General features: G+C 30.3%; 1 long non-coding RNA gene across 1 annotated transcript; it reads right to left on the reverse strand.

Annotated features, from left to right (window-relative positions):
* On the reverse strand, positions 1-8,426 carry LOC143069573 (uncharacterized). Its single transcript, XR_012976439.1, has 2 exons — positions 7,179-8,426; positions 1-1,313 (listed from the first exon to the last, which is right to left on the reverse strand). It is a non-coding gene; the product is annotated as an uncharacterized LOC143069573 (long non-coding RNA).
* Between the last annotated feature and the right edge of the window lie 1,984 nt (positions 8,427-10,410).

Genomic DNA, 10,410 nt, shown 5'->3' on the forward strand with positions numbered 1-10,410 from the left:
TCTGCTAACTACATTTTATTCTGGTTCACACAGTCTAGTCCATATTTACAATAGTAACAATACAGATTACATTACTTTTCCATTATAGTTATACATCAATTATTTCGTGACATAAATTGAACAATAATATAAAACCCGACAATAGTATACGCGCCATAAATGAACAGTCGTGTCATCTGTTATCTCCCCTTAATTCGTTTGCTTTTAATATTTATCAAGTATCAAATTAAAATTGTATTTTCAAAAGTTATCTATACGAACAAGTTAATTCCTTTTTTTATAAGTTAAGAATCTTTTATACAAATCATTTACCTAAATATCATTTCAAACTTTGCCTATTATTTATTAAATCTATACTACGATTTTACATGCGAATGTGATTAAAATTACTTTACTGAGAAACATCTTTAATTCTTTAAACTCGTTTCCTCTAAATTTATAAAACAAACTATTAAACAAATTTACATAATTTACTAACCTTTAAAAGACAATCCAGTCTGCTAACTACATTTTATTCTGGTTCACACAGTCTAGTGAACCAAATAGTTTTGCACGACTTTATATAGCAGACTGGACTTAGTTTGACACCTAATATTTTGTTACTCAATACAATAGCTTTCTTTGATCTCTTTTAATAAACAATGGACTATATCGGATAAGGGCAGAAATACTTAATCTTAATTGTTCATGTCTATTAATTACAATTATCTTTATGCTTTCAAAGCTGACACATTTATCAATTAGCTGGGGGACATTTTTGAGACAAATTTATCAAATATGCTTAAGAGATTAAACACTTTACATTTATATTTTTAGGAAATTGTTCTATAAACAAGTTAAACTTTCTTTAATTAGTTTTATTTACGTTTATTCTTCTATCATTTTATTTTACAATTTAGTGATAAATATTCTCTTAACTTCTGTGCAATTCTTTCATTATTCACCAACGCTTTACTTGTAATTTATTTATAAATATTATCTTTAAATATCACGCATTTTTGCATCATTATATTACCCCTTTGTTTCAAAATTTTTGTCCCTAAAAATTAGTAGAACCATATGTGGTTTAATATGAGATAACACATAATATCAATAATAGTTCAAAGTTTCTAGGTTATTCTGTCATCTTGATGCCCTGGCTGTCTGCTCCGGCTCGAATAAATCCACTGATTAAAAACTAATCGTTCTATATACATCATTTTACACAATTTTTCCATTTCTGACGATTTTCACAGAGGAATCTCAAATTTGAAACCATATTACTATCACTCTGTATCCATATTTCTCTTCAAATGATCAGCTTTCTCTTAGTTCTAAGATGATAAATTTTCGAACATGTAGTTCCGGACCAATCACCATGCAGGATACTCAGGAATATGAAACGACAAAAGAAATAGTTAGCTTATGCATAAACAATAAAACATATTTAGTAACAAGACAATTTATGTACATCAAAGAAAGAAAAAAATCAGAACCAACATCTGTTTACTCATTATTTACAATGTTTTGTATATTCGTAAATGAAAATATCTATATACTTGGATATTTTAAAAGGAAACAACGTCTCACAAGTAAATAATTAAATATCTAGATACTTTATAAGTTTTGCCCTACTTATATTTAACTGTAACAGTAGTTGCGAGTGCAGCTACGACTAAAACAGAATCAGATCATTAGTAAGCTTACACTGTACACACCACAATCTGATTTTCTGCTATACAATAGCGTTTTTTTTTTCCGAGTGAACACAAAATTTATTTCACACATATTTGTCATAATCGGTTCCGTAAATCAGATCTAGTAACCCTGTCTTGCAGGTGGCAGCTCAACTATTTGTAACTTTTAGCTACTTGTCTTCACAATATTTATTTTCAGCATTTTAATACTCCATTATATGTCTTAAGCTGAATGATTTTCCTTTTTCATTTATATTATATATAAGTTATCTGTGCTTTGGAGTGCAAGTTTACCACAAAACAGCTTATTGTTCTAAAGTATGCGACCAACCTTAAGGGTTTTAAAAAAATGCATTTTTGAAGTTGAAGTCAAACTAGTCAAGATGAATCACGGTAGCTGGTCATGACACAGCTGAGCACTAATTCTAAATACTACTAAGATAGTAGTAAAAATTCTTATGTTTCATACTTGGCCTAATTCAATATCAGTGGCCTAAATTGTTAGTATACTAATAGTTTGTGATGTTACTTGGTCACTTAAGAAAGCTAAATTGCATTATTGGTAGCTTGAATCCGACAGATACTAAGACTTATAAATACATTTAAACACTACATTTGTTTCATAACATTCAATATTTCTTTATGGATTTGTCTGTTTTACTAGTAAACTAGCTGGACTTTTTCTCTTCGTGCCTGATTTTGTAAACTTTGTGTAAAATTCAACCAATAGACCTTCGCCTATGTTTTCTTCAGGTTCCCAAGTAGTCTTTTTATAACCTACCCATTTGACCTTATAATAGTTTTTGCCTTGCCTACGCTTTTTGGCAAGTCATTTTTCTGCTATGAAGTCATTATCTTCATCATTTGTCTCGTCATTTTGTTGCAACAATGCATCATTTTGTTGTATATGTGCATCATTTTGTTGCATTTGTTCATCATCATTTTGTGAACTATCTATATTGTCATTTTGGACATCATCTATATCATCTACTCTATCTCTATTATTTTGAGCAACATTACTTTGAATATCAGGAATAGTTCTATGATCTCTTGGGTCAATATACGGTTTCATTCTATTTGTGTGTATTCTAGACTTAATCAACTTATGATCTGAACATCGTCTTAACTTACATGTATTATTTTGTCCAACATTAATCACATAAAATGGACCATCCCACTTTGGATGTAATTTGGGTGATAAACCTTTTGGTACTTTCATAGATTGCAACATAACATAATCTCCAACTCTAAATTTCGGTGCTTCGGCTTTCTTATCATACCTATTTTTAGTTTTCTCTTGTGAATTTTCCACTGAAGTTTTCGCTATATCTTTTACAATTTTTAATCTATCAATAAGGGTTTCGAGATGATTCTTAGCAGTTTTGCTCATACCATCTTTAGGTTGAACAGAAATATCAAATGGCAAGTTCATTTCTTTACCAAACAACATTTGAAATGGAGAATAACCAGTTGATTCAGTATTAGTAGACATACGTAAAGCCATCATAACGCTAGGGATTAACTTATGCCAATTTGACTGATCTTTAGCCACTAATGTACGTAAAGTTTGTGCGATCGTTCGATTCATTCGTTCACATGTTGAATTGGTTTGTGGATGGTACGAACTAGTATGATACCTTTGAACTTCAAATAGTTCACATAGAGCCTGAATAAGTTTACTACAAAAATTAGCTCCTCTGTCAGATACAATTGCTCTTGGCGCACCAAATCTAGAAAACACCTCATTGTATAATACTTCAGCTATTTCGGTAGCTTCTTGAGTCTTAAGAGGGAAACATTCGGGCCATCGAGAAAAACTATTGACTACTAACAATAAGTGTTGATATCCGTCTTTTGTTTTGGGTAGACATGTAAGAATGTCCATGTGCCATCTAGACAAAGTGTCTTCAATAGGAAGAGGAAGCAATGGTGCCGGACGATGGTGTGTTGGTTGTTTTGACCTTTGACATTTATCACATGACGTCACATAATTATAAACTTCTTGATACATACCTGACCAATAATATTTAAGATGTATACCAGCGTATGTGCGTTTGATGCCTGTATGACCATTGTGATCATGATATGCTAACAAAGCATCTTGTCTTAGACATTTCGGTAAAACCAATTGTTCAATCATGCTTTCAGCTTTAGGTATCCCTTTTGTTCTTGACCTATGTAAATGAATTAACTCACCTGATTGACTTAATCTATAGTGGTCTCGTTCATAACATATGTTGCGAGCCTCTTTTTGATTTTCGGGCAACTCGCCCGTTTCAAGGTATTTTATCAATGGGATCAACTGATCACATTCTCTTTGCAATTTTGAAATATCTGATACATCATTCAAATCAACCTCATTATTTTCAATAGCTGCAATTATTGGCTGTTCATTTGCATACTCGAACTTAATTTCAGTTTTAGTTTTATTTTCCAATAAACTATTTACAGACAATTTTGGATGTATTTCATCTTCAATTTCTTTATATGGAATTCTTGACAAAGCATCCGCATTTGTATTCTTTTTACCTTCTTTATAAATAATTTCAAAATCATAATTTTGCAATTCAAGAGCCCATCTACCTAGACGTGAGTTTGTATCTTTTGATTTGTGTAACCAAACTAAAGCTTGATGATCAGTATATACTTTGAATCTAGCATGAGACAAATAAACTTTGTTTTTAGTGATACCTTCAAGAACTGCTAAGCATTCTTTTTCAGTAATAGTCCAGTTTAATTCATTATTTCTCAAAGCACGACCACTGTATGATATCACTCTTTCTTTACCATTTTCATCTAATTGACCTAAAATGTAGCCAATGGCTGAGCCTGATGCGTCACAAGTCAAAATAAATGGTTTTGACATATCTGGGTACGACAAAACAGGGGCAGTTGTCAAAGCTTGTTTAAGATTTTCAAATGAAGTTTGACATTTATCAGTCCAAACATATTCTTTGTCTTTTTGTAAAAGATTATTCAAGGGAATTGTGATTTTAGCATAGTCCTTGACAAAGCGTCTATAGTAATTACACAGACCTAAGAACTGTCTGACTTCGGTCTGATTTTTAGGACTCGGATAGTTTTTCACTATAGTAATTTTAGAATCATCTACCTTGACACCGTCTTTTGAAATAATGTGACCTAGATAATTGACTTTCTTAACAGCAAAGTGACATTTTTGTGGCTTAAGAGTAAAATTTGCTTTTCGTAATCTAGCAAAAACCTCTTCAAGATGTAGTAGATGCTCTTCAAAGGTTTTACTGAAAATCAAAATATCATCAATATATGCAAGTACATACTTCCAGTGCAATCCTCTTAATATTTGTGACATGACCTGAGAAAAAGCTATACTGCTATTACGTAGACCATACGGCATTCTATTCCATTCATAGATTCCAGAATGAGTTACAAACGCTGCTTTTTGTTTAGAATTTGGGTGCAAAGGCACCTGCCAAAAAGATGAAGATAAATCAATAGAACTAAATATCTGTGGTTGCATTTCTCCCATAGTATCAAAGACATCATGCATGTTTCCAAGCGTAGCATGCATCGGGGTAGTAAAAGCATTGACCCTTCTATAATCAACGCAAAATCGCCAACTGTTGTCTTTCTTGCGAGTGAGACAAACGGGGCTATGCCAAATAGAATTAGAAGGCTCAATAATTTTGTACTTCAACATTTCTTCAACTTGTCTTTCAATCTCTGTTCTAATATTGGGTGCAGCTCTATGTGGGGGTAAACTGACAGGAGGGTTGTTCCCTGTATCAATTTCATGAAAGTGTACATCTGTCATGCCAATTTCAGACAAATCTGTTGCAAACACATTCCTATTTTTATCAACAAATTTTCTTAATTTTTCCTTTTGATCATTTGTTAAGTCTGCTTCAGAGAGATCAATGTTCAAATTTTGTTTTTGCTTTTTATGACCCTTTTCAATGTTATTTATATGAAATTTTTCAGTTTTATCAGACCAATTTTGAATAGAGTTAGGTTGTATTTCTGATATTAAAGCAACAATTTCATTTTTGTTTAACACCACTTTATCTTCATTTGGGTTTATGACTTGCATTACTGCTTGTTGGGTTGAAGACGACACAAGACAAGAAGCACCAACAATGCTTTTATTTTGCAAAGACTGACTAGGTTCAAGTATTATTTGCTTCCCTATATATTGTTTAGGAATTTTAACAGGAATAATGCTTATTTTCCTAGCTGGAAGCTCAATGTGTTTAAGAGTTTTAGCTTCATTTTGTCTAGTACTTATGAGTGCGATCTGTGCAATTCCATCATATAAGTTTAAAGTTTTAGTAGGATAATTAATGTTAGCTTTATTATATTCCAAAAAGTCATTTCCAATTATTAAAGAGTGTTGAATTCTATCAATTATGTAAAAATTCTGGTAAACAACTGGCTCTTTATCAAATTTAAGTGGAAGTTTTACTTGTCCTTTGACAGAAATTCCTTCACCGCCTACGCCATACACATTGTTTATCTTTGACAAGTTTACTTTTATTTTAGTTTTATCTAGTTTATTGAATAAGTAACTTGAAATACAGGATACAGCAGCTCCTGTATCAATCAATCCTTTTGATTTAATTCCTAATATATCAACATTTACAGTATTTCCTTCAATATTAGTCATCAAATTTATATAAATGTTTTCTCTCTTCTTCTTATGTGGTTTCTGTCTACTTTTAAAACTTTTAGTTTTTACCATATTTCTATAAGATTTAGTGAAACAGACTCTTGCTAAATGTCCTACCTTTTTACAATTAAAGCATTCTTTATTTCTTGCTTTACATTTATGGTTTTTATGGTAATATGACATACCACAATATTTACAAACATAATTTTGTTTTGTTATTATGTTGACTTTGTTATTTCTATACTCACGCATCTGTGGCATATGCTCTTTTATTTTTGAATTTAATGTTTCTATTTTCTCAGTTATTTCATCTAGATCTTTATTTTGCTTTATTACATATAAATTTGAACAATCAGAATCTTTTATTGTTTTATGTACGTTAGCACATTTTTCAGCTATTTTTGCCGCTTGCTTTAATTCATTTAGATTTTTCGGGTTATTCAAAATTATACTAGTATTTAATTTAGGTAGTAATCCCTTTTTACCCATGATGAATTCCAAATTTTCAGGTATTTCTAAATCCTTTGCAATTATTCTTAGTCTGTCGAAAAATTCTAGAACAGATTCATTTTCCTTTTGGTTTACATCTAATTCAATATCGTCTTCATCTTTTGAAAACCGTTCAACTAAACCTATTTCTAAATTTTCTGTACTATTTTGAATATTTTCATTTAAACCATCAAACCAAACTTTAGCTGATTCTTTCAAATAAAACGGCAAGTAATGACAAGCATTTTCATTTAATATTGAATTAATTTTGATCCATTTTCTAAAGTATAGTAACCAATTTGACGGGTTACCCGAACCATTGTACATAGGAGGTGTTATTATGTTGGAATAATTAAAATCTACCTTACCATGTGGTTCAGTCATGATGTTCTCTCTATATTATTATGTTGTCCTGTTCTTTTTCTTTAGTTGTCCATCAGTTGACTGCAAGTTGTAATTTGTCGAACTGTGCCGAAGTCCATCTTTACATGTTGTTCATTATTGTAGGTACCGATGATTTTACCACTCGCCTCCACCAAAATATATTATGCGGGAACTTGGTCCCGTTTTTGTCACTCGTGTTGTGGTCTCTCTCTCATGGTTTTATCAATTCTTTTTGCGGGGAACTGCTCACATTGATGTTACATTATTTGGGAACTAGCTTGGACTCGGCATGACAACGGGACCTTTAAAAGACAATCCAGTCTGCTAACTACATTTTATTCTGGTTCACACAGTCTAGTCCATATTTACAATAGTAACAATACAGATTACATTACTTTTCCATTATAGTTATACATCAATTATTTCGTGACATAAATTGAACAATAATATAAAACCCGACAATAGTATACGCGCCATAAATGAACAGTCGTGTCATCTGTTATCTCCCCTTAATTCGTTTGCTTTTAATATTTATCAAGTATCAAATTAAAATTGTATTTTCAAAAGTTATCTATACGAACAAGTTAATTCCTTTTTTTATAAGTTAAGAATCTTTTATACAAATCATTTACCTAAATATCATTTCAAACTTTGCCTATTATTTATTAAATCTATACTACGATTTTACATGCGAATGTGATTAAAATTACTTTACTGAGAAACATCTTTAATTCTTTAAACTCGTTTCCTCTAAATTTATAAAACAAACTATTAAACAAATTTACATAATTTACTAACCTTTAAAAGACAATCCAGTCTGCTAACTACATTTTATTCTGGTTCACACAGTCTAGTGAACCAAATAGTTTTGCACGACTTTATATAGCAGACTGGACTTAGTTTGACACCTAATATTTTGTTACTCAATACAATAGCTTTCTTTGATCTCTTTTAATAAACAATGGACTATATCGGATAAGGGCAGAAATACTTAATCTTAATTGTTCATGTCTATTAATTACAATTATCTTTATGCTTTCAAAGCTGACACATTTATCAATTAGCTGGGGGACATTTTTGAGACAAATTTATCAAATATGCTTAAGAGATTAAACACTTTACATTTATATTTTTAGGAAATTGTTCTATAAACAAGTTAAACTTTCTTTAATTAGTTTTATTTACGTTTATTCTTCTATCATTTTATTTTACAATTTAGTGATAAATATTCTCTTAAAGGGGCACTAGCTGTCAAATTCATTGTAACCGATTTGACTCAAATTCTCATATTTGGTTTATAACAATGTAAAACATTTATCCAAACTATCAAAAGTCTAAAATAAACAGTTTACAGAGCATGGGGTAGATAATATATACTAGGTTCGTTTCGTGTGTATTTTAGTCCAGACGCCATCTAATTAACTATCGATTTGACCTCAGATGACCATATAAGCGATGTAAACAAAAATAAAGATACGAATAGATTAAACCAACACGTGCAATTGCATTTGTATAGGTCTGTTTGATTTTATTTTATAGATTAAAAATAGATGTTTCTCATTGTTTTTAACCATATAAGAATGATTTTATGTGCATCGAATTAGTAATCAAATGATTTACCATAGTTTCACTTGCATTGTTGACATTCTTTTTCTTTAAATAACCAGTACACGTACAATGCATGCGTTGTCAATCTCTAGCTAGGGGTTAACTTGAAGTTCACATGAATACCGGTTAGAATGATGATGACGTTTTCACTTGCAAGTGAATCAGTCAAAAATTATGTTTAATCGCTTATTTCAACAAAATTAAAGGAAATTGATTGCTAAAAGGAAATTATCATTTCATTATTCCAATTTAATTAATGATTGATCTAAAAAAAAATCATACTTTATTTTTTTATATATATCGTAGCTAGTGCCCCTTTAACTTCTGTGCAATTCTTTCATTATTCACCAACGCTTTACTTGTAATTTATTTATAAATATTATCTTTAAATATCACGCATTTTTGCATCATTATACTATGTTATTGCTATGTACTGGACATGTGTATCGTTTTATCGGTAAGACCGCCGATAAGAACTTCTCTGAACCTTTATCATAATTCAAAACTTATGAAAACAATGAGTTTCGATGTAACAGATTTTTTTCAAATTGTTAACTGATATCTCCAAACGACATAAACATGTCTAAATTGTCTGATTGGCGCTCATACCACATCTTCTTATATCTATGTAACAGTATGGGTTTGACAACGATTTAATAAGAGTTATCCCTCTTTTTCGGTGTGAAAATTTCCCTAATTAATTTCATTGTAAAAAGATATTCGTAGGTTATTTACTTTTTCAATAGTTTTAGTTTCTTTTTTTAAGAAAGAAAATCGAACATTTATATTAAATTTTAACAACCATTAAAAGTGATCAAATTACTTATAACAATAAAAAAAATTAAAATCTTAAATTTCCGTGTTATAAATATGATCCGTTTTCGGTACTTAATTTAATTCTAATTGTGTTTGACATTGAAAATAGGGTTCGCGGTTCACTTTTGTAATTTTTTTACATCACAAATATTGTCCCACAGAGTGGAAAATTAAAATGGTCACAAAACACTTAATTTTCTTGTCATTTTATTTCAATGTCAATCGCCACACATCAATGATTATATAAAAGTCTTTATATTTCCCCCAGAATGAAGATTATAGCCCACTGTATACGATTATAATATTACCAACTAATAGAAACATTTTAAAGTTTTTTTTGTATCAAATATGGGAAGCGTCATCTTCTCATAAATTTTCATATGCTAGTTTACATTAATTAACTGCTGTGTCCATTAAAACATTTTAAAATTTCATTCATGTAATTCGCCGAAAGCTTAATACTTGAAAATTAGTCTAAATATTTCCATTATAAATTTATTTCTTTTCTAAAAGCCCTCTATGATTGTAATTTGTTTTACATCTTTACCATTGAAAAAAAAAGAAACCCGAACTTAATTCTTCGGACCACAGTCAGATTGGAATTGAAATGTATGATTCTTAGTTATGTCCAATATTTTTTTTTAAACAATTTCATTTTTTTTTAAATAAATTTTCACACTAAAAACGGGTTTTCGGTGCACGATTTATAGATATAAATTTTACAAAAAGTCAACTTAACAATTTTAGAGTTGATCTGATTCATTGCTTCCTTCCCGATCGGAGTTGGAACTT

The sequence above is a fragment of the Mytilus galloprovincialis genome, chromosome 3 (genome assembly GCF_965363235.1).
Source record: "Mytilus galloprovincialis chromosome 3, xbMytGall1.hap1.1, whole genome shotgun sequence".
NCBI classification, from domain to species: Eukaryota; Metazoa; Mollusca; class Bivalvia; order Mytilida; family Mytilidae; genus Mytilus; species Mytilus galloprovincialis.